Genomic DNA, 18,811 nt, shown 5'->3' on the forward strand with positions numbered 1-18,811 from the left:
TTTTCTATCCTATTTGGGCCATACTAGTCACTTCATAACCTGCAAAACAGTACATATACAATATATACCATTCACCCATTCATTATCATGAATGGCCCACATAGCTGGTTAGTAAAACACATTATGCATCACGTAAACATTTGCAGCAATTAATCAAGGGCACCAATAATCTACCAATTATTCAGTCCTTATTAATTCTAATCAAGTTGTTTTAACCTTAAGGATTTGTAGACCTAATCAACAGTTTATGACTAAAAAAGCGCTCCCACTTAAACCAATAAATTCATATGCTTTACCAATTTTAAACATAAAAATGTATTTCTAGTCTAACCGGAAACATACAAATTTAATTAAAATTTAAAACTCATATAAATTTATAATTGAATCCAAAAAGTTTAATTTAATTTCAGTCGTTATTTAAATTAATTCATGATTTTAATTTTAGTAAAATAATTAGAATAAATAACATTTATTATAATTACAATATTCAAAATTAAAATCCAAGAAAATAATTTAAATTATTAATTTTAAAATTAATTAAAATTACGTGAACTGAAATTTTCAAATTAAACATTCAAAACGATCTTTAATCGTAACGCAAACACCCTACGCGTTGCACGCCCATGGGCCGCACGCACACAGCCATTGCTGGCCATGTGCGCGCAGCCCATGCGCTCGTCGCATAGCTGCTGCATCCCCATCGCAAGCCTCCGCACGCATTGGTGCTCGCTGCGCGCGCCAGCGCTCATCGCACGCGAGCTATCGCTCGCAGTGCGCGCGCGACATCGCTCGCTGGGCGCGCGAGCCATCGCTCGCTGGGCGCGCGACATCGCTCGCTGGGCGGGCGACATCGCTCGCTGTGCGCGCGAGCAATGCTGGCTGTGCGCGCGAGTCCTCGCTCGTTGTGCGCGCGAGCAATGCTGGGCGCAGCGCTCGTGGCACGCGAGCTTGCGCTCGCTGCGCGCGAGGCTGCGCGCTCTTGCGCCGAACCCAGAATTCTCAAATTCGAAGCCTAACTATGACTTTTCGAAGGTTTTAGTTTTTCGAATGCAAAATTTCGTAAACTTAAGATGTTAAATTAAATATTTGCGATTCTTGTTGATAAATATTGAATTTTTGATTGACCTATTGCATATGTTTAACAAGTTTGAATGCCTAGTCTTGTTAATTATGCAATCTAATTTGTAATTATGATTAATTTGTTGAAAATTAGAATAATTTAGAATTAATTTGATTTTCATAATTAATTGTAATTTAATTAGAAACCTATGATTAAAAACCACCATAAAAATTGTAAATTTATGATAAATTTTAAATTTTTATGACCTAGACTTGAATCCATAACAATCGGAAATCAATTGGATAATAAATTTTCGATTTTTCGCCCTAAAATTATGAAATTAATATTATTTATTAATTTGTCATTAATTTTAAATATAAAATTTTAAATTTTTATGCGATTCGTTCATAAAACTTGCACGCACGAAGCAATGGACGCTTCGTGTTACCCTTAAGGGGTGTTGTATAATGCGGGCATGCGACGACGAGCAAGGGAGCTCGTCGCCCGTGCGGCACGAATGCAATGAGCAAGGGCGTAGTGCACGAGCACAAGGCAGCAGCCCTGCCTTGTGTCGTGTGCCACGAGCAATGGACGAATGGGCATGGGCGAAGGGCGAGCCAAGGCAGTCGCGTGTGGGCAGCAAGCGAGCTGCGCCACAACGCGCGCTGCCTCGCGCGCAGCGAGCGCAAGCTCGCGTGCCACGAGCTCTGCGCCCAGCATTGCTCGCGCGCACAACGAGCGAGGACTCGCGCGCACTGCCAGCATTGCTCGCGCGCACAGCGAGCGATGTCGCCCGCCCAGCGAGCGATGGCTCGCGCGCCCAGCGAGCGATGTCGCGCGCGCACTGCGAGCGATAGCTCGCGTGCGATGAGCGCTGGCGCGCGCAGCGAGCACCAATGCGTGCGGAGGCTTGCGATGGGGATGCAGCAGCTATGCGACGAGCGCATGGGCTGCGCGCACATGGCCAGCAATGGCTGTGTGCGTGCGGCCCATGGGCGTGCAATGCGTAGGGTGTTTGCGTTACGATTAGATCGTTTTGAATGTTTAATTTGAAAATTTCAGTTCACGTAATTTTAATTAATTTTAAAATTAATAATTTAAATTATTTTCTTGGATTTTAATTTTGAATATTGTAATTATAATAAATTTTATTTATTCTAATTATTTTACTAAAATTAAAATCATGAATTAATTTAAATACGACTTAAATTAAATTAAACTTTTTGGATTCAATTATAAATTTAAATGAGCTTTAAATTTTAATTAAATTTGTATGTTTCCGGTTAGACTAGAAATACATTTTTATGTTTAAAATTGGTAAAGCATATGAATTTATTGGTTTAAGTGGGAGCGCTTTTTAGTCATAAACTCTTGATTAGGTCTACAAATCCTTAAGGTTAAAACAACTTGATTAGAATTAATAAGGACTGAATAATTGGTAGATTATTGGTGCCCTTGATTAATTGCTGCAAATATTTATGTGATGCATAATGTGTTTGACTAACCAGCTATGTGGGCCATTCATGATAATGAATGGGTGAATGGTATATATTGTATATGTACTGTTTTGCAGGTTATGAAGTGACTAGTATGGCCCAAATAGGATAGAAAATATGGTCTGCGTACCATTAATTTGAATGTAATTGGTCTAAAGTACCAAAGTTATTTTTCAATTCAAATATGGTCTGCGAACCATCAAATAGTTGTAATTAGTTATAGCTTATCCTATTTGAAGAAAATGGTGCCTCCCACGGAGATTTTCAAGACGGACTTTGAAGTCAAAGCTTCAAGATAAAGTCGGGCCATACTAGATCACATTTATCTTATGCATGCTTTAAGTTATTTATTGTTTTAAATATGTCTTAAAATGCATGAGATCAAAAGCTTGATTATGTTGCATGATTAAGGATTTTAGTTCACTTAAAATCTAACCAACATAGTAAGAGCTTTAAGTTCCAAACTTAAAAATTGAGTTAAAAGGTGCTATGCCAAAATATACACTTGCTTGGATATCCTTTACATCAATCTAGTAATAGTTTTCGCTCAGCGAGGTGTTACTTATTGGTCCTAAAGGGGCAAGGTACACAAATAATTGTGAGTACATGTTAGTTTTGGTGAAACTCAACGATATAAGTAAGGAGTCCTTTTATGTCGTGGCAAAATCGATAGGTTTACCTAATAAGTTCTTAGACGTACCTATCAACCAAGAGTAGTTTCTAGACTATTAGCAAAAGGCTTTTGCTTACCTAAGATGTTCTAGGATTAAGTCGACAAACTGTGCTTAGTTCTTCAATGATTTTAGGGTCTTGGAATCATTTTATTCACACCTGCCGGAACACATAATTCGAATAAAATGCTAATAACTTGTTTGAATTGCATGGTTGCTTTAATTTCAAGTTATTATTCATGATAAATGTTTAGACTTTGCATGCTTCAATGTATGTTTTAATTATTATTTATAATTAAATATCTTGCACTGCAATAAATCCTTTTAGAAAGGTAACAGTAAATTTCCTCGATTGGTAATGAATCCAAGAACGATTCACGGAAATGAGAGAAAATGAGCAATTTAAATGTACGTTTCTTATAGCGACTTTTATGGTTGTTTTCGAACATCAAAGTCGAATGGAAAACCAATTGGTGCTTGTGAATTCAAAATACACTGTAGTTTTGAGATCATAAAGCATTGAGTTTAAACACTCAGCTTTACCAATGGTTAACAACCTAAAATCATTTTCCCATTTAATTCTCGAATGAGTCTAGTCCCTAGACATTCGAATAGATCGATGCTTAGAGAACTTTAGAAGCTTCTGGTAAGATCATCTAAATAAATTAAAATGGTAAAGAACCTTGTTGGTGACATTGGACATGTCTAACAAAGTATAAAAGTCAACACTAAAGAATTCAATTCTTAAGACTATAAGAAAGGGTACAAGAAATAGGAAAACGAGGAACAAATGAAAGGAATTTACGATTCCGTTTCTACCTATAAGTTTATGTTTAAAGAGAAGTGACCTAGAAATCAAACTTCCTTGGTATCATATACCGCTTGAGGTTCTTACTTCGGTAATAACTCAAAATGGAAGCTAGTGTACACTAATGGCCTACAAGTAGGAAATGAAGCATGGCAATGCTACATTAGTTGTAGGGTCATCTAGTTTGTTTTAAGTCCTTTCAAGGCTGGAACTTAATGGCTATTTTGTTCCATAATCAGCATACCTAAATTTCTGTTTTTCAAACACAGAAAGACTCACATTCAAGAAAAACAAAAAAAAAAAAACAATGTTTGTTTGTTCATTTGAATGAAATGGTCATTTACAGAATGAGTCAATATGCTTGATTAAAACAAACAACTCTTTAAAGAACTTTACTAGGTTCAAATCAACCCCTTGATTTGAGTTCCACTAATCTTTGGCATTGTTGCTTAGACCATATCAACAAGTTAACATTCATAAGCTCTATTTTGATGGACTTTTGAAAGTTTATTGATTTCTAAATCAATTTAAGACAACTAGTCTTACTTGTTGAAAGTAACAAAGAATATGAACTATTGTTAGAACGCCTAGACGATAGAGTTCAAAGCTAAAGAAAGGTTTTATGACTTTATTATTTCACATGGATTTGAGTGAATATAGGTTTATTTACTCAAATATGATATAAGTTGAATCTGTTTGGCTAGTTCAAAGATTCAGAAGCATAAAATCCACTTGGCAAGAAATCATAAAGATCTAGGTTAGATCATGTTGATGATTACTTGAGACCAAATATGATCATCAATGATTGTGTGTTGTAATTTCACAATCTAGCTCCATAAGATATGGCATATCTACGTTGGAATAATCGAAGTCAATTAGTACTTGATTCGATCAATGATGGATCATAAAGACTTTTCCTATAATTTCTAAAACAAAATGCTCAACTACCACCAAACTAAACCAAATTCGTCAAAGCTATTGAAAAAGTAATTTCAGAATAACTTTTCATAAAATATATCTAGAGAGTTCCTAAACTCAGTGGGAGCTTAGTGTTTGTCATTCGACAAACTAAGGCCCAAGTATAGATATATGTTTCATTGTGATTTATTCAAATGAGACACAAGGGTATTGTTTCTACCACGAATTTTTGAGAACATAATGTTTGTTTGCTCGAAATAATGTCCTTTTGGAGATTCGTTTCCAAAATGACAAGTGGGAGAAAATAGACCTCGAAAATCTTCGAGGCGAACAACAAACATAAACGGACATTCCCGAGGCTTTTTCAAAGTGCTTCAGAAAAACCGAACTTATTCTTTAAGGACTTTAGAAGTGGCTTTAAAGAATAGACTTCTCTTAGAAGACTTTACAAGTGCTTCAAGGAGAACAGAATATTCAAAGGACTTTCAAGTGGCTATTGATATTCTGTTGTTTGATGTTCTATACCCAAGTAGGCATAGAATTCAAGTCACTGAAACTATGAGATTCTTCTATTAGATAGTGAAGAAAACATAGAGATCAGGTCAATGAAACTATGAGATTCTTCTATTAAATAGTGAAGAAACCTACAACTTGCAGTCAAACTATTATCATGTAGATTAATGAGTTTGTGACTTGTAAGAAAGCTATGACGAAACCCAGATTCCCTAAAATGGTTAGAGGCCATATATAGACTCAAATGTTTTAAATGGTTAAAGGCCATAAAACATACTCAATGTTTTGATGACAAAATTGAAATTTTGTTGATTTGTAAGAATAGGTTCACACCTATTGGTTGCAAGTTTGTTTTAAGGATAAAAACCATCAAACATGAAATTGTGTTCACACACAAAGCGTGATTAGTTGCTAAAGGTTACAAGAAAATTCATGGTGTAAATTGTGTTGAAACCTCATGCATAATCGTAATGCTCAAGTCTATAATTCAAGCAATGATTGCATATTGGTACATATAGCAATTGAATGACAAAACGTATTCCTCAATCAAATGTTGGAATAAACTATGTACATGGTATGTCATAGGATTTGTGGATCCAAATAATTCTTGAAAAGGAAAGCTAGCTTAGGAAATCTAAGTACAGATTTAAGCAAGCAATTGGGAATTGGAATTGTATTTTAGTGAAGCTAATAAGCATTTTAGTTTCATAAAATATACATGATTCTTATAGATATATAAGAAGTTTAGTGGGAGTACATAAAAACTTAATTGGTCCTATGTGTATCACACACATATCTCTCTATTGTAAAATAACATTCAAATGCTAATGACTTAGATTTGAGATTATTCATCAATGATAGACCAAGGCGAAACTTAGTACATACTGGGTATTAAGATCTGGTTACAAAGATCTTATGATATTGTTTTAGATTAAGTAATGGAATTTACTAAATCAAACACGAAAGACTCCATTGGAGATATTCGACCCATATGAATAAATCTAAGTAAAGGATGGTTGAACTATGTATAAGCATTTACTAAGTTAAACATCAAAGAGTCTAAATGAGATTCTTAAACCTATATTATATGTCAAAGAATTTAGCTGGATTCAGTATCTGCTGAAATTGAATGAGCTAAAGTTACATGAATAGAATTCAATTGGGAATCATTCTGCAAAAGAATTTATCATGTATGATATAATATGAGGATCGCCAAAAACGTATCGTATGACTTTAGCCATGACGAACATATACCAATCTCTATTGATCTAAGTAAAGATCAACTAGATTGAGATCAAGAATACTTATGGTACTTGAAAAGGTACATAGGAATAGTTCTTGATTCAAGGAAATAAAGATATGCTAAATATTGATGCTACACGCATAAACACTGGCAAAGGATCAAGCAAGACCCTTTGGAGTTAACCATTGATAAGGACGAGCTATAGAGCATCGTGTTTTAAAATGGCAACATGGATTGGAGACCATGAGTTGTTGCGTGGGAAATTAAAATAATAATTTCTATCTTCTAAGATATAGTTGGAGAGTCTTCCACATATCTATGAACTGCTTGGATAGGTAAATCCAAACAAAGCATCACTAGCAACCTAAACAGTTGAAGTAAAAGTATTTATTGCCTAAAAAGCAATAAAACAGGGTTGTTTATGTTAAAGAGTTCTTCACTGAACTTGGGTAGATCACCTATCTGCTGGCTTGATGGTTCTTCATTGAAAAAATGCGTAGAACCACTCTTGAAGCAAGAAAAACGTCTGCTAACTTGATGGTCCTTCATTGCAAAATGAGTAAAACCACCATCGAAGTAAGAAAGACTAGATCACATAATAAACAAACTCAAAAGATCTTGTCATCATATCTCGAAGAACATTCGATGAAAAGGATATTAAGATTGGCAAAGCATGATAACTAAACCTATGCAACAAGTGAGAAGCAACACTCACGTTGTAGCACTGGAAATCAAGCATAGCTTTGAATTCCATGAAATGTTTTAAAGATGGGTTAGAGGCCCATGGTTATAAAACAATGGGGTTAAACATTTATCATATATGAAATGTATTTTCATATTCCATTTAATCTTGGTTTAGTATTAAATGATGAGTCCCTTCAATTTGACAATATATTCAAGATAGACTGTCAGGACCAGTCCTGTGACTAAGAAATGTCTATCAAGTGAACTTGAATGTCAAAGGTTGAAAATGGTCCCTAGTCGGAGTTTTCTATAAAATTGGACGCATAGAAAACGTTAGACGATTAGAATGCAAGATGACTAGTAGTTCTGTTTCTTGAACTATGTGGACATGGCAATGTCATAATCATTTGCATAGATACTTACTTTGGGAAGACTAGTATCGGACAAGACCTATGAAACTTTACTGTAAGAGATGAAAATCTGTCATAAGTAAATTTCATTAAATTATTAAACACTAAATCCTCAATACCTGAGTGATTTGAGATTACTTGTTTGAGAACTGGTTGCTTTGACGTTGACCAACCGTCGCACCGTAAAAGGAGGCTATAAAGGCAACGCTCAGGTAATCACCTATCAAACGAAGTCTAATCTCAAGATCGCAAGATTAGGATTGTCCTCCCATAAATCGGGATGAGATGCTTAAAAGTTGTACAAGGCCACTCGGAGAGCTAGAAACTGTGAAATGCATGGCCGTGCTCGGATGAATCATAGGCTATGATTATCTGTTTATTTGATCAGTTGAACTCTGAAACCGAGGAACACCTCTGGACATAATAAGGATGACAACTCTTACCTTATGTTCAAGAGCAAGCATCGAGCGACAAAGGAATTAGGAAATGCACACTTGTCCCTAAGGACAAGTGGGAGACTGAAGGAAATAATGCCCTTGGTCCAAGTATGCATTCTATGTTAAGTCTAATAAATGCGGTTCAGTATTAATTAACAAGTTAATAATTCACTGAGATCAAGTGAGCTGAATGCCTAGCTAGAGGCCGCTTCAGTTCAAGTGGAATTAATGATATTAATCCACAGCTTACTCTTGACTGAACCCGTAGGGTCACACAAATAGTACGTAAACGGATCAAGTATTTAATGGCATTAAATACTCCATCTATGAATATTCGGAATCGACTGATCTTGGTTTCAGTGGGAGCTGAGATCGTCACAGGCAAGAAATGAATACTCCGGAAACGATGATATTGCCGGAAACGGAAATATGGATCGTATCGGAAATATAAATATTATCCAAGTCGTAGATGTTGCCGGAAACGGAAACATGGTACGTATCGGAAAATATTATCGGAAATGGAAATATTGCCAGAATCGGAAATATTGCCGGAAACGGAAATATTGTCAGAATCGGAAATATTACCGGAATCGGAAAATAATTCCGGAAACGGAAATATTAAATATTTGTTCGAAACGGAAATTAATTCCGGAATCGGAAATGTTAAATATTGTTCGTATCGGAAATGAATTCCGGAATCGGAAATTTAATCGGAAGCGCATCGTACGAATAAGCATCGGACGAGGCCTGCCGGACGAGGCCCAGCACGAAGCCAGGCCATCGCCCAGCAAGCCAAGCGCGCCGCACAAACAGCCACGCCAGGCCCAGCGCTAGGCCAGGCCCAGCGCTAGGCCAGGCCCAGCGCTAGGCCAGGCCCAGCAGGCCGCGCAGCGCGCACAGCGCGCACAGCGCGCGCAGCGCGCGCGAGAGCTGCGTGGGCTTGCAGCTCGCGCAGGCCTCGCTGCGTGGGCTGCTGCTCGCGCGCACGCATGGGCGGCCCATCGTGGCTGCCGTGCGTGTGTGTGCAAGTGTTTGTGTTCGTGCACGTTTCCTAAAACATGCAGAGTTCGGTTAATGATTAAATTCCTAATTCTATTTGATAAATTAATTAAATTAGAGTTCTTGTAAGATTCTAAGTTTAATTAATTTGTATCTGAATAGGATTTCGATTCCCTTTCCATACCCCTATAAATATGAGGCTAGGGCTCACAATTTATAACGAGTTTCAAAAGTATTCAAAGTGAGTTTTTGAGAGAAAAATTCACCCACACATCTTGCTCAAAAGTGCCGAAATTTTCTAGTACCTTAAGGGCGATTCTAGTTGGTCAATCTTAAGGCGGATCCGGACGTGCTGTGGACTATCTACGGAGGGACGACACTTGGAGTCCTAAAAGACTTGTTCTTGTTCGGTTCGGGCGCAGCTAGGGAGGGCACGCAACAAAGAGTATGCATCTAAATTATGCTATATGATTATGTGTAAATAATATGTTGTCCTGGGTTAATGGTTGTTTCCGCATGATTTATGTAATATCATATGTATCATAACCTAACAATTCTAAGAATGGAAAGCCTAACCAAGGTAACCACCAGAACAATAATCGGAATAATCAGAACCGAAATGGGGGAAATGGAGGTGGAAACCAAAGGAATTGCCAAGGTGGTAACAATGGCAACAGCAATGGCACTCACCAGAACCTTGGAAAGCCTGGAGGAAACCAACAGCAGAATGGGAACCGAAACAACAATGGAAACACCAATGGAGGTGGCTATAACAAGGGAGTTTCCCAAGGGAAGCTGAATGTGATATCTAGGCAAGAAGCGGAGACTTCCTCTGACGTCATAGCGGGTACTTTTTCTATTAATTCCGTTTTAGTTAAAGTTCTATTTGATTCTGGTGCGACATATTCGTTTATCTCAGTGGACTCTTTGGGGAAAATAGGGTTGAAAGAGCCTGAAACAATTGAAGTACCTATAGTCATACCTACTGGTAGCATAGTGAAGTGTACCAAAATCCATAGAGATGTGCCTTTCACCATAGCCAAAACCGTGTTTTTATCTAACCTAATTGATTTTGAGTTAGGAGAGATAGATGTAATTCAAGGAATGGACTGGTTGGCCATGTTCAAAGCCAAAATAAATTGTGAGAAGTAGAAGGTTCACTTGAGGTCTAGCTTAGGCAAAGTAGTGTCATATCGTCGTTTTGGTAAACCTAAGAACATAGGGATTATCACGGCAATGGAACTCTTGAAGCTAGTCAGTAAAGGGAACCCAGTCTTCTTATACAATGTGAGAAACCTAGAGCATGTAATCAAAGATAAACCTGAAGACATTGCAGTAGTTAATGAATTCCTCGATGTGTTTCCGGAAGAGATCTTGGGGATGCCTCCCAATCGACCTATTGACTTTACCATAGACTTAGTGCCTGGAACCGCGCCTATTTCAAAAGCACCATATCGAATGGCTCCAGCAGAAATGAATGAGTTAAAAGGCCAATTGGAGGATCTATTGGAGAAAGGTTACATTAGGCCAAGTGCATCGCCTTGGGGAGCACCAGTTTTGTTTGTGAAGAAAAAGGATGGAAGTATGAGGCTCTGTATAGACTACAGGGAGCTCAATAAGGTCACGATCAAGAATAAGTATCCTTTACCTAGGATAGAAGACCTATTTGACCAACTGAAAGGAGCAGGAATCTTTTGAAAGATCGATTTGCGTTCGGGTTATCATCAATTGAGAATCGCTGATCACGACATACCAAAGACCGCATTCAGGACTAGATACGGACATTATGAGTTCACTGTTATGCCTTTTGGGTTAACCAATGCACCTGCAATATTTATGGACTTAATGAACCGTGTGTTCCATGCCTATTTGGACAAGTTCGTAGCGGTTTTCATAGATGACATCTTAGTGTATTCGAAGAGTGAAGAGGATCACGCTGAACACTTGAGATCTGTGTTGAGTAACTTGAGAGATAACCAGTTGTATGCCAAGTTCTCGAAGTGTGAGTTTTGGTTGGAAAGAGTTGCATTTTTGCGACATTTTGTGTCTAAGGAAGGAGTGGCAGTAGACCCTGCCAAGATCAAAGCTGTTAGTGAATGGCCTACACCCAAGAGTGTGACTGACATTCGAAGTTTTCTGGGATTAGCTGGCTACTATAGACGCTTTGTGCAAGACTTTTCTAGAATAGCCAAGCCAATGACAACATTGATGAAGAAGGAGCAAAGTTTGATTGGAATGACAAGTGTGAAGAGGCGTTCCAAGCCTTGAAGACGCGATTGACAACCGCGCCAGTGTTAACCTTGCCAGATGAGAGTGGTACCTATGATGTGAAGGAAATAATGCCCTTGGTCCAAGTATGCATTTAATGTTAAGTCTAATAAATGCGGTTCAATATTAATTAACAAGTTAATAATTCAGTGAGATCAAGTGAGCGGAATGCCTAGCTAGAGGCCGCTTCAGTTCAAGTGGAATTAATGATATTAATCCACAGCTTACTCTTGACTGAACCCGTAGGGTCACACAAATAGTACGTAAATGGATCAAGTATTTAATGGCATTAAATACTCCATCTATGGATATTCGGAATTGACGGATCCTGGTTTAAGTAGGAGCTGAGATCGTCAAAGGCAAGTAAATGAATACTCCGGAAACGATGATATTGCCGGAAACGGAAATATGGATCGTATCGGAAATATAAATATTATCCAAGTCGTAGATGTTGCCGGAAACGGAAACATGGTACGTATCAGAAATAATATCATCAAATGTAAATATTACCGGAATCGAAAATATTGCCGGAAACGGAAATATTGTCAGAATCGAAAATATTATCGGAATCGGAAAATAATTCCGGAAACGGAAATATTAAATATTTGTTCGAAACGGAAATTAATTCCGGAATCGGAAATGTTAAATATTGTTCGTAACGGAAATGAATTCCGGAATCGGGAATTTAATCGGAAGCGCATCGTACGAATTAGCATCGGACGAGACTTGCTAGACGAAGGCCCAGCACGAAGCCAGGCCCGCGCCCAGCAAGCCAAGCGCCCAACACACACGCCAAAGCCTCGCCAGGCCAAGCGCAAGGCCAGGCATGGCGCGCGCGCGAGCTATGTGGGCTGCGAGCAAATGGGTTGCGAGCTGTGCAGCTCGCGTGGGCCGCGAGGCTTGCGCAGGCTGTGCGGTGCTCGTGCTCGTGTGCGGTTGTGTGCGATACGAATCCCAAAGCTATTGGAATTCGTTCTATAATTAAATCCTAATCCTAGTAGATAGAATTTATTTAATAAAGTCCTAAAGGGATTCTAATTAAACTAATTGGTATTCTAATAGGATTCTAAATCCTTTTCCATACTCTATAAATATGTGCCTAGGGTCACAAATTTATACACGAGATTTCAAGTATTCAAAGCTAGGATTTTTAAGCAGAAAAATCAGTCAAAAATCTTGCCTTATTTAGCCGAAAATAATAGTACCAAGGGCGATTCTAGTTGGTCAATCTTAAGGCGGATCCGAACGTGCTGTGGACTTTCTACGGAGGGACGACACTTGGAGTCCTAAAGACTTGTTCTTGTTCGGTTCCAGCGCAGCTATGGAGGGTACGCTACAAAGTGTATGCATCCTAGACTAATTATATGATTATGTGCAATTAATAGGATTCCTGGCATTAAGGTTTTTCCGCATGATTTATGTTGTTCATATGTATCATAACCTACAGTGGTATCACGAGCCCCTTATTAATTGCATGATCTATAATTGCTTAAACATGGTTAAATTTTACAAATTTGCAAAGAATTAAAAAGGGGTGATTAATTTTCGTAATTGTTAATTAATTGCAAATTGCGTTTATTTAATTATATGTACGCAGTTTTTCGGCAGTTTCTTCGTTACTGAACCAAATCGAGTGATTTTTGTGTCAATTCCGCATGTAAAAGGCATTCTAAAATTTTGACAAAAAACCCTTTTTTCGGCCGAACCCAGAATTCCCAAATTCGAAGCCTAACTATGACTTTTCGGAGGTTTTAGTTTTTCGAACGCAAAAGTTTGTAAATTTAAGATGTTAAATTGAATATTTGCGATTCTTGTTGATAAATCTTGAATTTTTGATTGACCTACTGTATATGTTTAACAAATTTGAATGCCTAGACTTTTTAATTATACAACCTAATTTGTAATTATGATTAATTTGTTGAAATTCGAATAATTTAGAATTGATTTGATTTTCATAATTAATTAATGCTTTAATTAGGTATCCATGATTAAAAACCACCATAAAAATTGTTAATTTGTGATAAGTTTTAAATTTTTATGACCTAGATTTGAATCCATATTAATCGGAAATTAATTGATTAATAAATTTTTGATTTTTCGCCCTAAAATTATGAAATTAATATGATTTATTAATTTGTCATTAATTTTGAATTAATTTTTTTAAAATTTTTATCAAAAACGCTCATAAATGTTGCACGCACAAAGCAAAGGACGCTACGTGTTACCCTTAAGGGGTGTTGTATAGTGCGGGCACGCGACGACGAGCAAGGGAGCTCGTCGCCCGTGCGGTACGAATGCAGCGAGCAACATAGCATGGTGCGCGCGCGAGGCAAAGGTGCTGGCCGTGTGTGCTATGCGATGGGCGGTAAGCGATGGGCGATGGTCAAGGCATTGCGAGCAGTCGCGTGTGGGCAGCAAGCGAGCTACGCCACAGCGCGCACTGAAGGAAATAATGCCCTTGGTCCAAGTATGCATTCAATGTTAAGTCTAATAAATGCGGTTCAGTATTAATTAACAAGTTAATAATTCAGTGAGATCAAGTGAGCTGAATGCCTAGCTAGAGGCCGCTTCAGTTCAAGTGGAATTAATGATATTAATCCACAGCTTACTCTTGACTGAACCCGTAGGGTCACACAAATAGTACGTAAACGGATCAAGTATTTAATGGCATTAAATACTCCATCTATGGATATTCGGAATCGACGGATCTTGGTTTCAGTGGGAGCTGAGATCGTCACAGGCAAGAAATGAATACTCCGGAAACGATGATATTGCCGGAAACGGAAATATGGATCGTAAAATATAAATATTATCCAAGTCGTAGATATTGCCGGAAACGGAAACATGGTACGTATCGGAAAATATTATCGGAAATGGAAATATTGCCGGAATCGGAAATATTGCCGGAAACGGAAATATTGTCAGAATAGGAAATATTATCGGAATCGGAAAATAATTCCGGAAACGGAAATATTAAATATTTGTTCGAAACGGAAATTGATTCCGGAATCGGAAATATTAAATATTGTTCGTATCGGAAATGAATTCCGGAATCGGGAATTTAATTGGAAGCGTATCGTACGAATTAGCATCGGACGAGGCCCGCTAGACGAAGGCCCAGCACGAAGCCAGGCCATCGCCCAGCGAGCCAACACGCACCATCGCGTGCCAAGCCTCGACCAGGCCCAGCGCAAGGCCAGGCCCAGCCAAGGCCTGGGGCGCGCGCGCGAGAGCACAGTAGCAGTGGGCCGAGCGTTGTGCGCCTAGCGTGGGCCGCAAGGCTTGCGCGGGTGTACGGTGCTCGTGCAATGCTTGTGCGGGAATCCTATAGCAATCGGGATTCGAAATATGATTAAATCCTAAAACTATTAGATAATGATTATTTAATTAGAGTCCTAGTAGGGTTATAATTAAATAAATTAGTATCCTAATAGGATTCCAAATCCTTTTCCATAACTCTATAAATAGGTGCCTAGGGTCACATATTTACATAGATTATTCAAGTATTCAAAGTGAGTTTTTGAGAGCAAAATTCAGTCATACATTTGCCTATAAAGTGCCGAAAAAATAGTACCTTAAGGGCGATTCTAGTTGGTCAATCTTAAGCCGGATCCGGACGTGCTGTGGACTATCTACGGAGGGACGACACTTGGAGTCCTAAAGACTTGTTCTTGTTCGGTTCGGGCGCAGCTAGGGAAGGCACGCAACAAAGAGTATGCATCTAAACTATGCTAAATGATTATGTGTAAATAATATGTTTTCCTGGCTTTATGGTTTTTCCGCATGATTTATGAATTGTCATATGTATCATAACCTAACACGCACTGCCTCGCGCCAACGAGCGATGGCCCCGCGAGGGAGAGCTGCTGCGATGCGATGCGGACGAGCAGGCTGCGCACAAGCGTGGCTTGGCTTGCTGCGTTTGCGCGTGGCTGCTGCTACTCGTGCCTTGTGCAACGGTCAATCGAGGGGCGATGCGGCCTCGTGGCTCGATGCGGCTTGGGCGCAAGCCCAAGTGCCTCGTCTTGCGACAATTGACACGTTTTGGTTTTAATTTTAGATTTTTAGTTCGGAAATAATTTTAATTAATTTTAAAATTAATAATTTAAATTGTTTTCTCGGGATTTAATTTTGATTATTATAATTATTATAAATTTTAATTTATACTAATTATTTTACTAAAATTAAACCTTGAATTGATTTAAATTCGTTTAATTCAACTGAAAATAAATTAAATTAATGGATTCGATTATAATTTTATATGAGCTTTAAATTTTTATTAAACTTGTATGTTTCCGGTTAGACTAGAAATACATTTTATGTTTAAAATTAGTAAAGCATATAAAGGAATTGGTTTAAGTGGGAGCCTTTAGTCATAAACTCTTGATTAGGTCTACAAATCCTTTAAGGTTAAACAACTTGATTAGAATTAATAAGGACTGAATAATTGGTAGATTATTGGTGCCCTTAATTAATTGCTGCAAATATTTATGTGATGCATAACATGTTTTACTAAACAGCTATGTGGGCCATTCATGATAATGAATGGGTGAATTGTATATATTGTATATGTACTGTTTTGCAGGATATGAAGTGACTAGTGTGGCCCAAATAGGATAGAAAATATGGTCTGCGTACCATTAATTTGAATGTAATTGGTCTAATGCACCAAAGTTTGTTTTTCAATTCAATTATGGTCTGCGTACCATCAAATAGTTGTAATTAGTATAATTATAGCTTATCCTATTTGAAGAAAATTGTGCCTCCCATGCTGAAATTCAAGACGGAGTTTCCAATCCATTTTCAAGACAGACTTTGAAGTTGAAGCTTCAAGCTGAAGTCGGGCCATACTAGATCACATTTATCTTATGCATGCTTTAAGTTATTTATTGCTTTAAATATGTCTTAATTATGCATGAGATTATGGCTTGATTATGTTGCATGATTAAGGATTTTAGTTCACTTAAAATCTAACCAACATAGTAAGAGCCTTAAGTTCCAAAGTTTAAAAATTGAGTTAAAAGGTGCCATGCCAAAATAACACTTACTTGGATAACCTTTACATCAATCTAGTAATAGTTTTATGCTCAGCGAGGTGTTACTTATTGATCCTAAAGGGGTAAGGTACACAAATAATTGTGAGTACATGTTAGTTTTGATGAAACTCAACGATATAAGTAAGGAGTCCTTTTATGTCGTGGCAAATTCGATAGGTTTTCCTAATAAGTTCTTAGACGTACCTATCAACCAAGAGTAGTTTCTAGACTATTAGCAAAAGGCTTTTGCTTACCTAAAATATTTTAGAATTGAGTCAAAATACATAATGTGCTTAATTCTTCAATGATTTTAGGGTCTTGGAATCATTTTATTCACACCTGCCGGAACAATAAATTCGAATAAAATGCTAATAACTTGTTTAAATTGCATGAATGCTTTAATTTTCAAGTTATTACTCATGATAAATGTTTAGACTTTGCATGCTTCAATGTATGTTTTAATTATTGTTTATAATTAAATATCTTGCACTGCAGTAAACCCTTTTATAAAGGTAACAGTAAATTTTCTCGATTGGTAGTGAATCCAAGAACGATTCACGGAAATGAGAGAAAATGAGCAATTTAAAATGTACGTTTCTTTTAGCGACTTTTATGGTTGTTTTCGAGTATCAAAGTCGAATGGCAAACCGATTGGTGCTTGTGAATTCAAAATACAATGTAGTTTTGAGATCATAAAGCATTGAGTTTAAACGCTCAGCTTTACCAATGGTTAACAACCTAAAATCTTTTTCCATTTAATTCTCGAATGAGTCTAGTCCCTAGACATTCGAATAGATAGATGCTTAGAGAACTTTAGAAGCTTCTGGTAAGATCATCTAGTTGAAAAAGAATATTCAACATAAATAAAATGGTAAGAACTTTGTTGGAGTGACATTGGACATGTCTAACAAAGTATAAAAGTCAACACTAGAGAATTCAATTCTTAAGACTATAAGAAAGGGTACAAGAAATAGGAAAACAAGGAACAAGTGAAAAGGAATTTACGATTCCGTTTCTACCTATAAGTTTATGTTTAAAGAGAAGTAACCTAGCAATCAAATTTCCTTGGTATCATATACCGCTTGAGGTTCTTACTTCGGTAATAACTCAAACAATGGAAGCTAGGATACACTAATGACCTACAAGTGGGAAATGAAGCATGGCAATGCTACATTAGTTGTAGGGTCATCTAGTTTGTTTTAAGTCCTTTCAAGGCTGGAACTTAATGGCTATTTTGTTCCAAAATCAGCATACCTAAATTTCTGCTTCAAACACAGAAAGACTCACATTCAGATGAACAAAAACTATGCTTGTTTGTTTGTTTATTTGAATGAAATGGTCATTTACGGGTTGAGTCAATATGCTTGATTAAAACAAACAACTCTTTAACAATAAGAACTTTACTAGGTTCAAATCAACCCCTTGATTTGAGTTCCACTAACCTTTAGCATTGTTGCTTAGACCATGTCAACAAGTTAACGTTCTAAAGCTCTATTTTGATGGACTTTTGAAAGTTGATTGATTTCTAGATCATTCAAGACAAGCTAGTCTTACTTGTTGAAAGTAACAAAAGATATGAACTATTGTTAGAACGCCTAGACAATAGAGTTCAAAGCTAAAGAAAGATTTTATGACTTTATTATTTCACCTGGATTTGAGTTAATATGGATTTATTTACTCAAAGTGATATAAATTTGAATCTGTTTGGCTAATTCAAAGATTCAGAAGTATAAAATCACCACTTGGCAAGAAATCATAAAGATCTAGGTTAGATCATGTTGATGATTACTTGAGACCAAAAAATTATCATCAATGATTGTGTGTTGTAATTTCACGATCCAGCTCCATAAGATATGGCATATCTAAGTTGGAATGATCGAAGTCAATTAGTAATTGATTCGATCAATGATGAATCATAAATAATTTTCCTATAATTTCTAAACAAAATGCTCAACTACCACCAAACTAAACCAAATTCGTCAAAGCTATTGAAAAGTAATTTCAGAATATCTTTTCAATAAATTATATATCTAAAGAGTTGCTAAACTCAGTGGGAGCTTAGTGTTTGTTATTCGACAAACTAAGGCCCAAGTATAGATATATGTTTCATTGTGATTTATTCAAATGAGACACAAGGGTATTGTTTCTACCACGAATTTTTTGAGAACATGATGTTTGTTTGCTCGAAATAATGTCCTTTTGGAGATTCGTTTCCAAAATGACAAGTGGGAGAAAATATACCTCGAAAGTCTTTGAGGCGAACAACAA

At 37.2% G+C, this 18,811-nt stretch overlaps 1 protein-coding gene across 1 annotated transcript in view; it reads right to left on the minus strand.

The window, feature by feature from the left end:
• LOC110783781 (uncharacterized) overlaps window positions 1-18,811 on the minus strand; it is a 40,215-nt gene that overhangs the window by 11,796 nt on the left and 9,608 nt on the right. The gene's annotated exons all lie outside the window — the stretch shown is intronic.

The sequence above is a fragment of the Spinacia oleracea genome, chromosome 4, assembly GCF_020520425.1.
Source record: "Spinacia oleracea cultivar Varoflay chromosome 4, BTI_SOV_V1, whole genome shotgun sequence".
Taxonomy (NCBI): domain Eukaryota; kingdom Viridiplantae; phylum Streptophyta; class Magnoliopsida; order Caryophyllales; family Amaranthaceae; genus Spinacia; species Spinacia oleracea.